The sequence below is a fragment of the Schistocerca nitens genome, chromosome 2 (genome assembly GCF_023898315.1).
Source record: "Schistocerca nitens isolate TAMUIC-IGC-003100 chromosome 2, iqSchNite1.1, whole genome shotgun sequence".
In the NCBI taxonomy this organism is placed as follows: Eukaryota; Metazoa; Arthropoda; class Insecta; order Orthoptera; family Acrididae; genus Schistocerca; species Schistocerca nitens.
The window spans coordinates 997,743,415-997,762,518 of NC_064615.1; the positions used below are offsets into that span (position 1 = coordinate 997,743,415).

The 19,104-nt window shown below is 46.0% G+C and overlaps 1 protein-coding gene and 1 pseudogene across 1 annotated transcript in view; one reads left to right on the forward strand and one right to left on the reverse strand.

Annotated features, from left to right (window-relative positions):
• Positions 1–19,104, forward strand: part of LOC126237321 (uncharacterized) — a 127,612-nt gene that overhangs the window by 39,637 nt on the left and 68,871 nt on the right. The window lies entirely within an intron of this gene.
• Positions 6,393–6,510, reverse strand: LOC126238302 (5S ribosomal RNA; annotated as a pseudogene).

The following is a 19,104-nucleotide window of genomic DNA, read 5'->3' on the forward strand; positions in this document are numbered from 1 at the left end:
GAGATTTTCACTCTGCAGCGGAGTGTGTGCGGATATGAAACTTCCTGGCTGTGGCTAAGCCATGTCTCCGCAATATCCATTGTTTCAGGAGAGCTTCTGTAAAGTTTGGAAGGTAGGAGACGAGATACTGGCAGAAGTAGAGCTGTGAGGACTGGGCGTGAGTCGTGCTTGGGTAGCTCAGATGGTAGAGCACTTGCCCGCGAAAGGCAAAGGTCCCGAGCTCGAGTCTCGGTCTGGCACACAGTTTTAATCTGCCAGGAAGTTTCATATCAGCGCACAATCCGCTGCAGAGTGAAATCTCATTCTGGATAACTGAATTTCTTTTGATTTGTTACCCCTTTTTATCTTTGCATCTACATTACACTGTAAATATATCTGCAATAGGAAGCAAATGTCGATGGTACGTTCTGTGTCTTATTTGGAAACAAATTCGTTCCATTCACTCGCGATGTCTTCTGTTATTAATAGTAACGTCCACTTTGTTCTTCGCTGTCAAGCTTGCTTTCAATACTGCCGGATCCTGCCTCGGGCTTGTTTTTACGGCAGTGTTACTCATATGTTAACTGTGGGACACAACAGTGCGGATAGCTTTAAGGATGAAGTTTTTTATGGAGAACAAAGGGTATTCTCTTGTTACTTTTCTTCGAGTGACCTGCGTCTGTTGTTTTCTTTTATTTGCAATCAGTTTCGTGATAACTACGGTTCATCTCCAGGCACTTTGCCACTGTTGTCAATGTGACATGCCATCGCAAGTGCAGAGTGGTCGTAGTTAAACTTTCGCACTTGAGGCGGTGTAGGAGAAAACTATTTACCGTGTGGGTACTCAACATTCTAGAAAAGAGGTTCAGATTATGCGCCGCAGGATTTGTGTTGATAGTAGTGTTAGTGCCATGATTGACCGTTAGGCGCCGGTACTGGTACGGCGTCGTGGGGTTCAAACACCAGTATCAACGTGCATTACAGCTGCAGACAGTCAACACGGGTGTGGACTAGGTGAGCAGCGCTTTGCTCGCAAATCTGTTTTATCAAAACAACAGGAATAGCGGCCGGCCGCTGTAGCCGAGCGGTTCGAGGCGCTTCAGTCCGGAACCGCGCTGCTGCTACGGTCGCAGGTTCGAATCCTGCCTCGGGCATGGATGTGTGTGATGTCGTTAGGTTAGTTAGGTTTAAGTAGTTCTAAGTCTTGGGGACTGATGACATCAGATTTTCCATAGTGCTCAGATCCATTTGAATCATTTGAACCAGGAATAGCGCTGCTGCTGCTCTTCGTGAGCATCGATGCATTAAAGGAATACAGAGAGGTCCTCTTTCGGTTCAAAAATGGTTCAAATAGCTCTGAGCACTATGGGACTTAACATCTGAGGTCATCAGTCCCCTAGAACTTAGAACTACTTAAACCTAAGTAACCTAAGGACATCACACACATCCATGCCCGAGACAGGATTCGAACCTGCGACCGTAGCGGTCGCGCGGTCCAGACTGAAGCGCCTAGAACCGCTCGGCCACATCGGCTGGCTCCTCTTTCGGCAACGAAGTTGAAGAAAGTGTTCGAAGTTCGAATTGTCGGCGATTTGGGAATTGCTCCTGGGAGAGGGTCGAATGCCAATTGCTCCACAATTTGTTGAAGACTTTACTGTTGCCCTGGCTGAGAATGCCCGACATAATGTGTGATCTTCAAGCAGTGTACGGGCTGAGTCACGACAGCGGCACATTGCAAGGTCCGCTATTCGAAAAAGTCGTACGGACAATTGTGAAATTGTATCTGTAGTACGGTTCCAGGCTGTCGTGGATGCGGATAGTCGTCACACTGAGTACCTTTTGCAACCTGAAACGTAAACATGGAACGAAATTAACAAATTTTACCCTCTCATGTGGAGATTAAAATATTCTTTTTTCAATCGTTTATTCGTTACTTCTCTTCCACATATACTTTAAAATGTCTCCACAAAGCTTCTTCGTTCTAGGATCACTCGTTTTACGCGAGGGCCCTTTCAAGTAGCCAAAGTTTAAGTATTACCATCCGGTGAACCCCATTAATGTTCCCCAGCACTATCTAGTGTTAAAACTACACTCCTGGAAATTGAAATAAGAACACCGTGAATTCATTGTCCCAGGAAGGGGAAGCTTTATTGACACATTCCTGGGGTCAGATACATCACATGATCACACTGACAGAACCACAGGCACATAGACACAGGCAACAGAGCATGCACAATGTCGGCACTAGTACAGTGTATATCCACCTTTCGCAGCAATGCAGGCTGCTATTCTCCCATGGAGACGATCGTAGAGATGCTGGATGTAGTCCTGTGGAACGGCTTGCCATGCCATTTCCACCTGGCGCCTCAGTTGGACCAGCGTTCGTGCTGGACGTGCAGACCGCGTGAGACGACGCTTCATCCAGTCCCAAACATGCTCAATGGGGGACAGATCCGGAGATCTTGCTGGCCAGGGTAGTTGACTTACACCTTCTAGAGCACGTTGGGTGGCACGGGATACATGCGGACGTGCACTGTCCTGTTGGAACAGCAAGTTCCCTTGCCGGTCTAGGAATGGTAGAACGATGGGTTCGATGACGGTTTGGATGTACCGTGCACTATTCAGTGTCCCCTCGACGATCACCAGTGGTGTACGGCCAGTGTAGGAGATCGCTCCCCACACCATGATGCCGGGTGTTGGCCCTGTGTGCCTCGGTCGTATGCAGTCCTGATTGTGGCGCTCACCTGCACGGCGCCAAACACGCATACGACCATCATTGGCACCAAGGCAGAAGCGACTCTCATCGCTGAAGACGACACGTCTCCATTCGTCCCTCCATTCACGCCTGTCGCGACACCACTGGAGGCGGGCTGCACGATGTTGGGGCGTGAGCGGAAGACGGCCTAACGGTGTGCGGGAGCGTAGCCCAGCTTCATGGAGACGGTTGCGAATGGTCCTCGCCGATACCCCAGGAGCAACAGTGTCCCTAATTTGCTGGGAAGTGGCGGTGCGGTCCCCTACGGCACTGCGTAGGATCCTACGGTCTTGGCGTGCATCCGTGCGTCGCTGCGGTCCGGTCCCAGGTCGACGGGCACGTGCACCTTCCGCCGACCACTGGCGACAACATCGATGTACTGTGGAGACCTCACGCCCCACGTGTTGAGCAATTCGGCGGTACGTCCACCCGGCCTCCCGCATGCCCACTATACGCCCTCGCTCAAAGTCCGTCAACTGCACATACGGTTCACGTCCATGCTGTCGCGGCATGCTACCAGTGTTAAAGACTGCGATGGAGCTCCGTATGCCACGGCAAACTGGCTGACACTGACGGCGGCGGTGCACAAATGCTGCGCAGCAGGGCCATTCGACGGCCAACACCGCGGGTCCTGGTGTGTCCGCTGTGCCGTGCGTGTGATCATTGCTTGTACAGCCCTCTCGCAGTGTCCGGAGCAAGTATGGTGGGTCTGACACACCGGTGTCAATGTGTTCTTTTTTCCATTTCCAGGAGTGTATATGTCTCCCGTGAGAGTCTCATTAGAGTCGCAACCCCCACCCCTCTTTTCGTATAATTTCCTTTTTTTCGTCTCTGTAATCATTGCCCGCCCAACTTCCATGTTACCCCTGTCCCAAATCCAACGTCTAACGGCAATCACACTACTGGTCCCCGAGATACCAACCTATCAATTCAGTTGCACACTACTTTTTTTTTCTTTATTGAATTTCAATTCCCCCCGAAGGGGGCGGGCTGGCAGCAGCTTAGTATGCCGCTCTTCAGCCTACAGACCTTGTGAGAAAGATGAAGAGAATAAATAATAAAAACAGGCGATAAAATCGGGGACTTAAAGAGTAACATGGCGAAAAGAAATCGTGGAACTTAAAACAAAGAACAGAGGGATGATGATGCTAATAAAATACATACGAAGCAGACAGGTAAAACAATAGACAGACAATTAAAAAACACGGCGACAGTCTGGATTCAGTTCGCAAAAGACATAAAATTCACACATAGCGACAGCATGGTTTCTGTTCGCAACACGAGAAAGACGAACAACACTGAATAGTCACTGGAACACTGCACTAAAAGGTTGGCAAATGTGACATACCACAGCCGAGAGCAGGTGGGGGGAAACTGGACAGATGATGGGAAAACAAAAAAGGGGGGAAAGGAGAGTAAAAGCGAACGGGGGAACCGGGAAAGGAGCTGATGGAGGATGAGGACCCATAAGAGGGGTGGGGGGCAGACGCGACAGGGATTGCACACTACGCTCGACAGAGCTATTTAAATCCCCGACCCCAAAGTATCCTTTACCATTGCAGGTGCTGCAACTTAGAGCACTTTAGCGAAGTAGTTAATTGTTATTAATAAAACCGCCATAAATAGTCGAGAGTTTTGTCATCATTGTACAACTATCCTTTTTGCACTACGTGATCAAAAGTATCCGGACTCTCCCAAAAACATACGTTTTTCATATTAGGTGCATTGTGCTGCCACCTACTGTCAGGTACTCCATATCAGCGACCTCACTAGTCATTAGATGTCGTGAGAGAGCAGAATGGGGCGCTCCGCGGAACTCATGGACCTGGTCAGGTGATTGGATGTCACTTGTGTCATCTGTACGAGAGATTTTCACACTCCTTAACATCCATAGGTCCACTGTTTCCGATGTCATAGAGAAGAGGAAACGTGAAGGGATGTCTACAGCACAAAAGCATACAGGCCGACTTCGTCTGTTGACTGACAGACCCGCCGACAGTTGAAGAGGGTCGTAATGTGTAATAGGCAGACATCTATCCACCTCATCACACAGGAATTCCATACTGCATCAGGATCCACTGCAAGTACTATGACAGTTAGGCGGGAGGTCAGAAAACTTGGATTTCATGGTCGAGCGGCTGCTCATAAGCCATACATCACGCCGGTAAATGCCAAACGACGCCTCGCTTGGTGTAAGGAGCTTAAACATTGAAGATTGAAAAGAGGTAAAACGTTGTATGGAGTGACGAATCACGGTACACAATGTGGCGATCCGATGGCAGGGTGTGGGTATGGCTAACGCCCGGTGAACATCTGCCAGCATATATAGTGCCAACAGTAGGCTATAATTCGGAGGCGGTGGTGTTATGGTATGGTCGTGTTTTTCATGGAGGGGGCTTGAACGCCTTGTTGTTTTGCGTGGTACTATCACAGCACAGACCTACATTGATGTTTTAAGCACCTTCTTGCTTCCCACTGCTCAAGAGCAATTCGGGGATGGTGACTGCATCTTTCAACACGATCGATCACCTGTTCATAATGCGCAGCCTGTGACGGAGTGGTTATACGACAATAATATCCCTATAACGGACTGACCTGCACACAGTCCTGACTTGAATCCTATAGAACACCTTTGGGATGTTTTGGAACGCTGACTTCTAGTCAGCCTCACTGACCGACATCGATACCTCTCCTCAGTGCAGCACTCCGTGAATAATGGGGTGCCATTCCCCAAGAAACCTTCCAGCACCTGATTGAACGTATGCCTGCGAGAGTGGAAGCTGTTATCAAGGCTAAGGGTGGGCCAATACCACACTGAATTCCAGCATTACCGATGGCAGGCGCCACGAACTTGTACGTCATTTTCAGCCAGGTGTCCGGATACTTTTGATCACATAGTGTAGTTATTTTAAAGATCTGTAACTGTTTTATCATTTTAAAACTAAAAAAAGGTAAAGTTGTCGTTTACCCGAAGATTGGTCTGAATACCACAGTGCTTCACTAGGCGTCGCTGTACTAGAGGTGATATGTCACTGCCTTCCTCCAAAGTTTGAAGTCACTTAACCACACAGTTACAGAGACATATACGTGGTCAAGTGGATTCCGAACTACGGTGCAACATCGCATGTTTCACATTAATAAACGTTGCGAAAGGTGAAAAAAGTGAGAGATAAAAATCCTAGAATCACCCAGGGATAGAATCCGAGATCTTTAGAGCTGTGGTCTGGTCCATTACCATGGTTTTATTCTTTATTTTTTTCACTTATTTTTTAATTTTTTGCTCGTGTCATGATTTGTCATAATTCTTTACAACATGCAAACTAAATAATTTTCTTCTCTTTATAATGAAGTTAAAGAACAAAATGTATACTTATCTTTCTCCCTGTCTCGAAAGTGTCCGCTGGTTCTTCTGGCTAAGATGAATTTTTAGAGCCTTGTAAAAGTAAAGCACTCAAAGCACTCCGTCGTCAGGCCACAACTGGCCCATCGGGACCATCCGACCGCCGTGTCATCCTCAGATGAGGATGCGGATAGGAGGGGCGTGTGGTCAGCACACCGCTCTCCCGATCGTTACGATGGTTTTCTTTGACCGGAGCCGCTACTGTTCGGTCGAGTAGCTCCTCAATTGGCATCACGAGGCTGAGTGCACCCCGAAAAATGGCAACAGCGCATGGCGGCCCAGATGGTCACCCATCCAAGTGCCGGCCATGTCCGACAGTGCTTAACTTCGGTGATCTGACGGGAACCGGTGTATCCACTGTGGCAAGGCCGTTGCCTCTTGTAAAAGTAAGGCTTACAATTTTATGTATGATACAAGAAATCAAGATCTCTTTCCGACGTTAAATGCAGTATTAAGTACAATACACACACATAGTAAGAAAACTTAATTAATTTGGGTTAGTCGAAAGAAACATTTTTGTATTAAATGTTATAAAAACTATTTCTTGTTATAAAATCCGCTTAGTTCATGTTCAAATATAATTTTCTGACTTAAAGTTTCTTCCAGAAATTTTGCATAGTTTTTCTCGTTATTTTTGGTCTTCGATGGTAGAGTGGCCAACGGCCTTGCCGCAGTGGTAACACCGCTTCCCGTCGCATCACCAGAGTTAAGCGCTGTCGGGCTTGCCTAGCACTTGGATGCATCACTGTCCGGGTCTGCTGAGTACGGTTGGCAAGCGGGGTGAACTCAGCCTTGTGAGGCCAATTGAGGAGCTACTTGACTGAGAAGTAGCGGCTCCGGTCACGAAAACTGACAAAGGTCGGGAGAGCGGTGTGCTGACCATTTGCTCCTCTGTATCCATATCCTGTGATGCCTAAGGGCTGAGGATGATACCGCAGCTGGTTGGTAACTGGTCGGTACTGTTGGGCGTTCAACGCCTGTTCAGATGGTGTTTGTTTGTTTTGATAGTAGAGTGAGTCGTGTTGTAATATACATCCATAACTATTTCTTGATTAGTTCCTTCTGACAAAAAAATAGCTCTGAGCACTATCCGACTTAACATCTATGGTCATCAGTCCCCTAGAACTTAGAACTACTTAAACCCAACTAACCTAAGGACATCACACAACACCCAGTCAGCACGAGGCAGAGAAAATCCCTGACCCCGCCGGGAATCGAACCCGGGAACCCGGGCGCGGGAAGCGAGAACGCTACCGCACGACCATGAGCTGCGGACTTCCTTCTGACATTAGGTAATGCTCTTAGCGCTCGTTTAGTCAGATGACCTAGCTTGTTTTGGAGTTAAAATACGGAATTGTGTTAGGAAGCAGGAAGTCATCAGATGCAATGGCATTTGGGATAATCCTAGCGATTGCTGTCAGCTTTTCTCTGACGATGGTCCAGACATCTCTGACATAGTCGCAGACAAAAGCGGAGCTTTTCATTGTCTATTGAATGACGCGCTGTGCACAAGGGCGAGACCGCCAAGTGTATGAAATGAAGTTTAGAGTTGGAGCGTATTTTCTGGATGATTGCTCGGTACCACGTCATTTCCACCTTAGACGGCAGATCTGCGCCATCTGTGATTGGGATGTTTTTTTTCCATGATGTTTCTGCTCTTCTTTTCCTTCAACTTCTTGTTAACTGTCTGCCCCGTCGTAAGCTCCTTTCTTCCTGGGTTGTTGGGCCGGATGTAAATACGAGGGGGGACCCAACAGTAACCGGAATCGTAATGCTGCACATCGTGTACTTGTAGTAGTAGGTTGCGCCGCCAGAGGGCTGTAGTAGGAGCTCTGCTGAGTCATTCTGCCACGCGGCGTCACCCAACAGTGAGAAGTGTGGTTTCTTTGGCAGTTCTGTGAGGGTGCGTTCAGTGCAGACATGACACAAGGAAATGGCTAGTTCTTACAAACAACGTGCGGCAGTGAAATTTTGTTTCTTGCTTGGCAAGAACACAGCAGAAATTGTTGCGATGATTCAGACAGCCTACAAAGACCATGCTCTTAGTAAAACGCAAGTGTACGAATGGTTTTCTCGGTTTAAAAAGGCAGAAATTGTGGTTGAAGATCAGCCCCGTTCCGGTCGACCTTCAACTGCTCGAAGCGAAGAGAACATCGACAAAATCGGTGATCTCATCGCCGGCCGCGGTGGGCAAGCGGTTCTAGGCGCTTCAGTCCGGAACTGCGTGACTGCTATGGTCGCAGGTTCGAATCCTGCCCTGGGCATGGATATGTGTGATGTCCTTAGGTTAGTTAGGTTTAAGTAGGTCTAGGGGACTGATGACCTCAGATGTTAAGTCCCATAGCGCTCAGAGCCCTGATCTCATCAGTGAAGACCGACGCAGGACAATCGACCAACTCTAGAACTTTTCTGGGTTGTCCTGGAGCTCAATTCAGCGCATCTTGACCATCGATTTGGGGATGCGAATAGTGGCAGAAAAATTCGTGCCGAAGCTTCTTACCGGAGATCAAAAGTATCGTCGCGTTCAAGCCTGTCTCGAAATGAAGGATGCGTTCAAGGATGATCCACATTTTATCAACAAAACCATTACAGGTGATGAGTCATGGTGCTATGGGTACGATCCAGAAAGTAAACAACAGTCATCACAATGGAAATCCCTGGATCACCTCGGCCAAAAAAAGCTCGACAAGTGAAATCGAATGTGAAAACGATGTTGATCTGTTTTTTTTTTTTTGTTTTTTTTTTTTTTTTTTTTTTGACATCAAAGGGATCGTACACTCTGAATTTGTCCCTGAAAACCAGACAGTAAACCAACAATTCTATTTGGCGGTTATGAAACGGTTTCGCGGAAGTTTGTAGCGAAAACGTCCGGCTTTGTGGGATTCTGGCGTGTGGTTCCTGCATCACGACAACCCTCCCGCGCACGCGGCTGTCAGCGTTCGCCCGTTTTTGGCCTCAACGAAGACTACCACCTTCACCCACGCGCCCTATTCGCCAGATTTAGCACCCTCGGACTTCCTATTCCCGAGGATGAAAAGAGACTTGAGAGGGAAGCGTTTTGCGGATGTGGAAGACGTAAAACGCAATGTGATGAAAGTGCTAGCAGGTATCAAAGAGGACGAATTTAAAAGGTGCTTCGATCACTGGAATTAACGTTTGGACAAGTGTATTAATGCTAATGGAGAGTACTTCGAAGGAGATTAAGGTTGTATTTGAAAACAATAAAGTATATGCTTTCTAGAAAGAAATTCCGGCTATTTTTGGGTCCCCTCTCGTAAATCACGGATCAGCGAGTCACACTGCTTTCAACTACTGTACCATTTGTACGCTCTCTGGGACAGAACGGCAATTATACGGTTGGCCATTGTATGGTAACAAAAGGAAGAACAGGACAGAGTATTACTGTTGTCGGTGTGCTAATCTCGGATTAATGCATGCGTGGTACGGCCGACGAGACGACAGAGGAAAGCTGGAAGCATTTGCTTTCCTTGGCTACTGGTCGCTGCCGTCCGATTGCTGGCAAGCGGGCCGAACTTCTGTGCCTCGCCTTCGTCTCACAGCGAGTTTAACGCTGACATCACGGCCGTCAAATATAGCTCTCCGAAAGAGGCTGTGTCTTTCTCCACGTTTCGTAAACAACAGGTCCGTTTAGCCGTTTGCTTATATTGCGGCCGCAGCGTCATCGTCGGAATTTATCCCAGAGACAGACAGACGAAAGCAACCTCCATAGAAATAGCTGCTTCCCACTGTCTGCGAGGCCAGTCACAGACAGAAGGAAAGAAAAAGCCGGGAGATATGTTCACAGCTGTTAATGTGTCACAGGTTTAAGTTGAGCAAGCGACGAAAGTGCCTCCCATTCATCTCGCCCACCCCAAATAATGACTTGTTCAGGAGCAAAACAAAAAAGTACCAAGCAAACATCGTTTAGCTACGAGAGGATGTTAACCAGGATGGTTGCCAGTCTTCTAACTTTGTTCATGCCGACGATATGAACAGCAGTATATCGTTTTAGAATAACATCCCATATTTATTATTCGGCAGTTCCTCAAGACATAACTTGGTACGTAAGAGCACAGGGCAGTCCGCCCCTAGCAGTTGAGTGGTCAGCGCGACAGAATGTCAGTCCAAAGGGCCCGGGTTCGATTTTCTCCGTTCAGGGACTGGGTGTTGTGTTGTCCTAATCATCATTTCATCCCCATCGACGCGCAAGTCGCCGAAGTGGTGCCATATCGAAAGACTTGCACCCGGCGAACGGTCTACCCGACGGGAGGCCCTACTCACACGACATTTACATTTTAGCACAGGTCAGATTAGGATTGAGAGTGCTGTTGACAGTGAATTATCTGCATCACACTTAACAGCTAGACAGCAGAACACTAACGAAGTACAGGTAAACGTGTGTTTATTTGGAAAGTCTCCAGAGGAAGTGTTATGAAAATCTTTTACGTTGTTCTTGCATTGTTGTAGAACAGTTCTTTATATAAAAATTTATCCTCTTCAATCTGATAACTGCAGCTCTGGTGTATAAATGGGGTGATTCAGCTGCCCCACTGCTGGGTTTTATGGTGCCTGCAACGCATTCAAATACCGCATGCAGGATTTTCATATTCTTTCGCTCACTGAGTGCAGGCTATTTGCCATACACAAAAAATGAAAACAACCTTTCTGTAAGAAATTTAATGTACTTTTATTCTGTACTGGGATACGTTTTCCCTGGAGGCCACGGTTCTCGAGTTATTCAAGAAAATCGCATTTGAAACTCACTTCTGTATGTTTTTCGTGAGTAATTCGAAAACTGCGGCCTCTAGCGAAAATACATCCGAGTACGGAATTTAACTACATTAAAGTCTTGTTCATTTTTTTAAGGCTAACAGTTTGCACGTAGTTACATAAAACCCAGTGGTAGGGGCAGCTGAATCACCTTTTAGAAAGTGGCTCGTGCTATAAGCCAGTCTTCAAGCCACTGTAGATTGATTTCAGTTGTTGGCATTTATTGTAACATTACTACCTAGAACTTAACGTACATTATCGCCAAACCTGTGGCAGTAGCATAGAATCAAGAATGTGGTATGAAATTTTGTGATCTGAAACGAGAAAGCACTGTGAGAAAATATCAGAATTTTGGTCGTTACATACGTACGCTGAAGAATAATGGCTTTTTTAGCTATTTCATTTTGAGATTACGACATTACAGATAGCCTTCTGATTTGCACAGCACAACACTTGGCACGATCTGTACACTGCCAGACGAAAAGACTCAAAGACACAGAGGGGGAGGACGAAAGAAAGTGAAATTCTGCAGTTTCAGACGACATGTGATGTTATTTCAGCGATTTTAAAAAAAAATGGTTCAAATGGCTCTGAGCACTATGGGACTTAACTGCTACGGTCATCAGTCCCCTAGAACTTAGAACTACTTAAACCTAACTAACCTAAGGACAGCACACAACACCCAGCCATCACGAGAATTTCAAAATCGAGTCAGATTTATAAAGAACTTGGCAGTATGAGCTCAGTTTACAGTGTGAGGTTGACCCCTTCTGACATGGGTGCATAAACCCGTTATTTCTTCTCCTGAGGCAAACTGGCCCACAACTGTTGTAACTGGTCCTTCATATCCTTGATGCTGGGCACTGGGATAGAGATAACAAGTGAGATGGTACGGCACGTGTTCTGTTGGGGCAGATACGTCCACGGGCATACCTCAACATCATGAAGGCAGTTCATACACACACACACACACACACACACGTGTCATTTGTGGACAAGCATTGTCCTTGTACCACGATATGCTGTATGATTATGCAGGATATACGTGTCGTAGCACTGTGTCATTGGAGTTCCCTTAATCACTGCCACAGGTGATTTCAAGTCATACCCCATGGCTCCCCACCACATCACGCCTGTGCTAAAGATTGGAAGAATGGGACCTCTCCACAGGTCGATTCCATACTCGCCGACGATGATCATTTGGGGCACTCCATAAGACCAATCATCACTAACATGACATCATTCATCAGCAGTCCATGCTTCTCGATCAAGTAACCATTCCAAACGCAGCTGTTTAAAACCTGCACAGGATACGGTGACCGATGTGCAGTGTTCGGAAGGGGAGGCTAACGCGCACGCCGTGCAATCTTCCTCAAATGATTTTACAAAAACTATTCAATGAAAAAATTCATTTTTGCTCTACTTGTAGCTTTATATGTCAGGTTCATGACGGCGTGCCCATCATTTCGTTAACGGTCATACTCGTGATATTTATGCGGAAGTAAGTCACCACGCAAAATTCTAAAAAGTTTGCAATGAAAAATAGAGGTCGCTATGACTATGCGTTTGGTGCATATTACATACTATAGTATGTTTCAGCATATGAAATGTAGCTAACATATTGAATTTTTCTTTAGTCTTGGGTGGATGTCTCTACCTGTCACCAGTCTCGAGAAAACTGATCTGAAGCAGCACACGCTTAGGCGATCGCGCCGCGCCAGCGATAAGGCCAGAGTGAAATATCCACAACATTTCTCATATTTTGTAAATGGTTGAGATATTGAAATGAGATTTTGGCAAATGACAGTGTGCAAGGAGCACAATATTTTTCCATATGGTTATTATGCAAAACTTCATTATCTACTGTGTTATTCCACAAACTTGAGACTTTTTCGATGACAGTATGAAATTTTTAAGGGCCATCAATAGTTGGTGACATGAGAAATGCTGTACATTTTGCAAAAACATAAGTGAAGACATTACATGTGTATTTTGTACCAAGAATGTGCTTTTTTATAACCCATCCTGACCTTACTCTTCCTCAGATCCTCACTTAATAAATCGCTTTTTCAGAATTCTCTTGCAGCTGTGTCTGTACAACATGTTAGTGAGGTGAGACTGGCAAAATCTGCTGTGTTGTGGCAAAAGGAGCAAATTTTAACGTGGCAACAAGCGAGATGTGTAGGTTTTACTCAAAATTTGCCACTCATAATGCTTCTCTGAAAGCTACGAACGGTTAACAAGCTAGGCGATAATAAATCGCTGCATTTTCGGCGAAACTCTTTTTAGATACTAAGCAAAGCAGAGCTGACTGTTGATCTTTTTGAATGGCCGTCATACAAGTGTGGGTATGGAGGGCCCCCACTTAATATTTACAGAAAATGTGAGCATAGGCTCAGTTTACAACGGTACTTCCCCTCCAGCGCTCGGCGTTTCCCCTACAGCGCCTACCTATAACCCCCACTACCTCTCCCCACGTGTGTCCTGCCGTCTGCGGATATACCAGCCACGGCATTCTGTGCGCACTATACATTGTGGTGTTAATGGGAGGGCAACCTCTGCATGGGACGGTAATTACGTTGTCCGGCTGCTGATCGTCTCTCATCAACGGTGTGGGAGGATAGAAAATGTTGTAGGGTTGTCAATTACTTGTTCTGAATGACAGGCAAAGGTGTGAAGAGGTTACAGTGTGCTCGGTGCACAAGACAGCGATCCTCCCTTGTAGTGATTAGACGAGGTCGACCAGAATCTTTGCAAAGAATATGCCTGCCCTCACATTCCCATGCAGTCCACCTTCAAGACACTGTTACGTGATAATTACACACAAATGTCGATACTGTGCAGTCAGACCAGCTGGTCAATTGGAGTTCCATTTGAGTTCTTAAACTCTGTCAATGGTGACAACGCTGTCTTAGATGAATACGTGGCATCTTCATGTTTTTCACAGTGATCACTAAACATGTGACGGTGTTCATGCCCCTTATACAGGGTGTTACAAAAAGGTATGGCCAAACTTTCAGGAAACATTCCTCACACACAAATAAAGAAAAGATATTATGTGGACATGTGCCCGGAAACGCTTAATTTCCATGTTAGAGCTCATTTTAGTTGTTCTACCTACGCTCAATGGAGCACGTTATCATGATTTCATACGGGACACTCTACCTGTGCTGCTAGAACATGTGCCTTTACAAGTACGACACAACATGTGGTTCATGCACGATGGAGCTCCTGCACATTTCAGTCGATGTGTTCGTACGCTTCTCGACAACAGATTCGGTAACCGATGGATTGGTAGAGGCGGACCAATTCCATGGCCTCCACGCTTTCTGACCTCAACCCTCTTGACTTTCATTTATGGGGGCATTTGAAAGCTCTTGTCTACGCAACCCCGGTACCAAATGTAGAGACTCTTCGTGCTCGAATTGTGGACGGCTGTGATACAATACGCCATTCTCCAGGGCTGCATCAGCGCATCAGGGATTCCATGCGACGGAGGAAGGATGCATGTATCCTCGCCAACGGAGGACATTTTGAACATTTCCTGTAACAAAGTGTTTGAAGTCACGCTGGTACGTTCTGTTGCTGTGTGTTTCCATTCCATGATTAATGTGATTTGAAGAGAAGTAATAAAATGAGCTCTAATATGGAAAGTAAGAGTTTCCGGACACATGTCCACATTACATATTTTCTTTCTTTGTGTGTGAGGAATGTTTCCTGAAAGTTTGGCCGTACCTTTTTGTAACACCCTGTATACCTACCAGACCTGGTAACATCACTAAACATGAACAACACTATGCACTCTGGTGGCCGTTCCACCTGATACAGAGAATACACCTGCCAATGGTGTGTACAAGTAAGAAGTTACATTGAGATATGGCTGTACTTGTCGGCGACGATCACCACACTGGTTAAAACAAGTCGAAATGGGTTGACTACAGCTGTGTTTCCAGGACTGTAACCACTTGAAAATGACCTAAAGTCAGTACTGCAGTAATCGATATTGTATTGAATAGTACAGTCAATGGCGAGTATGAAGTCATTAAAAAATCTGCGAGCTTATGACCCACAACAAATATAATTGTGCCACGCAAATGATTGAGTTGACCAGTCCCCACAGTGATTCACTGATATTGTTATCGTAGGCTTCTATGTGTTTTCGTTTTGTGACGTTCAATATTTTAGATTTCTGAACATTTTGGGGTTATTCTTGATAGGAGTCTGACATTCAAAGGACACTTTGACAGCGTCAGAATGGAAGTCGCATCACAAAACAATTTCTTTGAAAAAAATTCAAAGCCGCAAGGTGGTGTGCAAGCCCACATGTACTTTAGACATCGGCTCCAAATGGTTCAAATGGCTCTGAACACTATGGGACTTAAATTCTGAGGTCATCAGTACCCTAGAACTTAGAACTACTTAAACCTAACTAACCTAAGGACATCACACACATCCATGCCCGAGGCAGGATTCGAACCTGCGACCGTAGCGGTCACGCGGTTCCAGACTGAAGCGCCTAGAACCGCTCGGCCACACCGGCCGGCGCATCGGCTCCAGCTTTGTGCTACTCGACAGGAGAATGAGCTTCCCCCGTGTGGAACCAACTGCGCCACTCGAAACAGGTTGATGTTACTCTTCAGCAAACCTGCCGCCAGGTGACAGGATGATTGACACCAACTCCAGTCGAGAAGATACAGGGGGAATAGCTCCACCCTGTCAGGCGGATAGTAACAGCAAAATCCGAAGGGAGTAAAGTCAGTTCCAACGACAGACACCCACTTATTGGGCATCAACCTGTCGCTCGATATCTTCGCAGTACGAGAAGCTTCATCTCGAGAACCTCGCTCTTAGTGAAGTCAAAGGCGGAAGAGAGGCTTCAACGCTGGCAGGAAAGAGCTAAAAGTGATTGGAGACCACCAAAAGAGGAGTTATCCCCAGGAAACAGCCTGTCATGGCCAACATGGAGACCACTTAATAGTCTTCGTGTGGGCGTTGGCCATGTTAAAATGGGGACTCTGCGAAAACGAAAGTGTGTCCCGTGTGTGGTGAATCCATGTCCTTCACTGCCCTGTTAACACCATTTCCTCAGGCATCATGACTAAGAGGCTTTGGCATCAGGGAGCCCAAAAGCAGTGCAACTTGCTGAGGCACTACGCTTAATTTAAGTGGTTGTCACCGACACGCTGAGAAGAAGAAGATTTCTGAACAACGAAAGCAAATATCGGGTGATGAAAAAGTCAGTATAAATTTGAAAACTGAATAAATCACGGAATAATGTAGATAGCGAGGTACAAATTGACACACATGCTTGGAATGACATGGGGTTTTATTAGAACCAAAAAAATACAAAAGTTCAAAAAATGTCCGACAGATGGCGCTTCATCTGATCAGAATAGCAATAATTAGCATATAAAAGTAAGACAAAGCAAAGATGATATTGTTTACAGGAAATGCTCAATATGTCAACCATCATTCCTCAACAATAGCTGTAGACGAGGAATAATGTTGTGAACAGCACTGTAAAGCATGGCCGGAGTTATGGTGAGGCATTAGCGTCGGATGTTGTCTTTCAGCATCCCAACATCGTAAGTTCCAATAGGTGTTTATCAGCCAGGCTGGGGATGATGCGATTCTGTAACATGTCGGCGTACCTCTCACCCGTCACGGTAGCAGTTACAAAACCAGAATCACGCATTTCCTCGAAGAGAAAAGGCACGATAACGGTAGATGTGGTAAATCCAACCCATACCGTGACTTTCTCGTCGTGCAATGGAGTTTCCACGACGGTTCTAGGATTTTCAGTAGCCCTAATTCTGCAGTTGTGGGCGTTGACAGACCCTCGGAGCGTGAAATGAGCTTCGTCGGTCCACAACACGATACTCAGCCAATCGTCATCTTCCGCCATCTTTTGAAACGCCCCCACCGCAAATGCCCTCCGCTTCACTAAATCGCCAGGTAACAGTTCACGATGCCGATGGATTTTGTACGGATAGCATCGGAGGGTACGCCTAAGTGCCAACCAAACAGTAGTGTATGGAATGCCGGTGCGACGTGCGAACTGCACGAGCGCTGACTTCCCTGTGCATAGACTAACCCGCTACAGTCCCCATTTCTTCCTGAAATGTCTCAGCAGCATTACACCTTGTGCTCGGTCGGACACTACGGGGTCTATCGTCTAAATAACCCGTGGCTTCGAACTTCGAAATCATTTTCGCCACAGCTGCATTTGTCAACGGACCTTTACCCGTTCGAATCCCCTTCCTATGGCGATAGGATCGTAACGCTGAAGTAGCACATTCCCCATTCTGATAATACAGCTTCAGTAAAAGCGCCTTTTCAGGTAACGTCAACATGCTGCGACTGCTGGCGCATCTGATTCTATCTCTCATTACAGCTCCTTTTATACAAGATTGTCATGCGCAGTCACTGACGTTTTGCTGTCCAGCGCCATCTGTAGGACATTTTGTGAACTTTGTTTTTTTTTTTGGTTCTAATAAAACCCCATGGCATTCCAAGCATGTGTGTCAATTTTTACCTCTCTGTCTATATTATTCCGTGATTTATTAAGTTTTAAAATTTGTACTGACTTTTTTGATCACCCGGTACACCTGAGCTTCCTCTTTCGCTGCTCTGTAGACTGAAGTTCGATTAAGCTCCAGCAGTTGGCACTCCTTGTCGCAGGTAGCACGCATTTGCGCCGGCACGCCTGCGTATTCTTGAGGCTGGTGCGTGGTGGCTGGTGACCGGTGCCCGGGGGCGTGGGCCGACCGCCTAATGAGATGCGAGCGGATGCTGGCACTCCCTCATGACGTCACGAAGCACTCGCTCGCTTTCTGCACACCGCCTCCTTGCGTGCTGTCAGCGCCGCACCCGCGCAATACGCCCGGCTATGACGTGCAGGCACGGGCCTAAGTTACACGACTGGCGCTGTGTCATAACACCCGATCTGAGTTCTATTAATAAGTAACAAAAAACACCGTCTGAATCACCATTTCCTTTATTGACCACTACCGTTTCAGATCTGCTCTGCAGCTGATCTTTAACCTTAGTATGCGTACGCTGGGTCCAATCGACCCGGAGAGAGTTTTAACTTTTAATTACTGAATGAAAAAATTGATCCTCAACTCTTCAGTATTCTCTCTACCAATATTTAAAACACATTAAAGGTACTATTAGCAACTTGTGTCATTAGTTTTAAGTGTCATACACATTTTCTTTTCTATACCACATATTTACATAACCTGGGTCCGATGGACCCTTTGGGTTATGTTGTAGTGTCATTAAATTAGATTGGGTTGTAATCAGTTACTTTTTGTTGGAATCTGGAGCATATATTATTCTCACACTTACGCACTGTTGTAATTTCAGAAAATACAATGTTATAACTCGCAACTCTTTTCATCTCTCAGATAGCATACTCCTACGTTGTGCGAGAGAGCGAAATATTGCAGTAGATGGTTGCGAGTGTGCGAAGCAAAACAGAAATGTTGTAGAAGTTTGCTGTGCATCAGTGTTGTGTTTGATATTCGATACTCATTTGGAAGAAAGGTAAGGGTCATTCGCAACATTAAAGAGTATCATGAACAGCAGTCCGTAGAAGAAGAGAGTACTTAGATATTTTTTTTTTCTGATAGAATGTCGGAATCTGCATCTAAAAAATGGCGCACTAAAGAAAACAGTATATGTTTTTCTAGACCAAATTTTGAATCAGTTGTTACTTAACGTGTAGCTGAAGATGACAACTTCCTGCCAGATATAAATACCGCTTCGGATGAAACGGTGAATTTGTTTCTCAGGCATCGGTATACAACTCTTTCGATGAAGAACAAAGTGATGGTGATGATGATGAAGTAAGTAATAATGCCTCTGCACAAATAAGCAGTGAATCTGCTACCATATATACTGCCCCAGATGATACCTTAGCGAGTAAAATCCCCCCCCCCCCCCGCCCCCCAGTGCAAAATAATAGACCCGCATACGAACTGGTGAAATTTATGCCAGGACCAGCAAGGGACGTAATGACTTACACCCAAAAAAATGCTTGGGATTTATTTATTCCTCTAGCCATTGTGGATGAAACTATGAGATGCAGAAACGCAGAGGCAAGAAGAGTTTCTGTACCATGAAAAATTATCTGGCTAATATAACTTGTGGTATCTTATGAACAGCCGTCTGATGATGAACTTGTCAGTTCGAAACC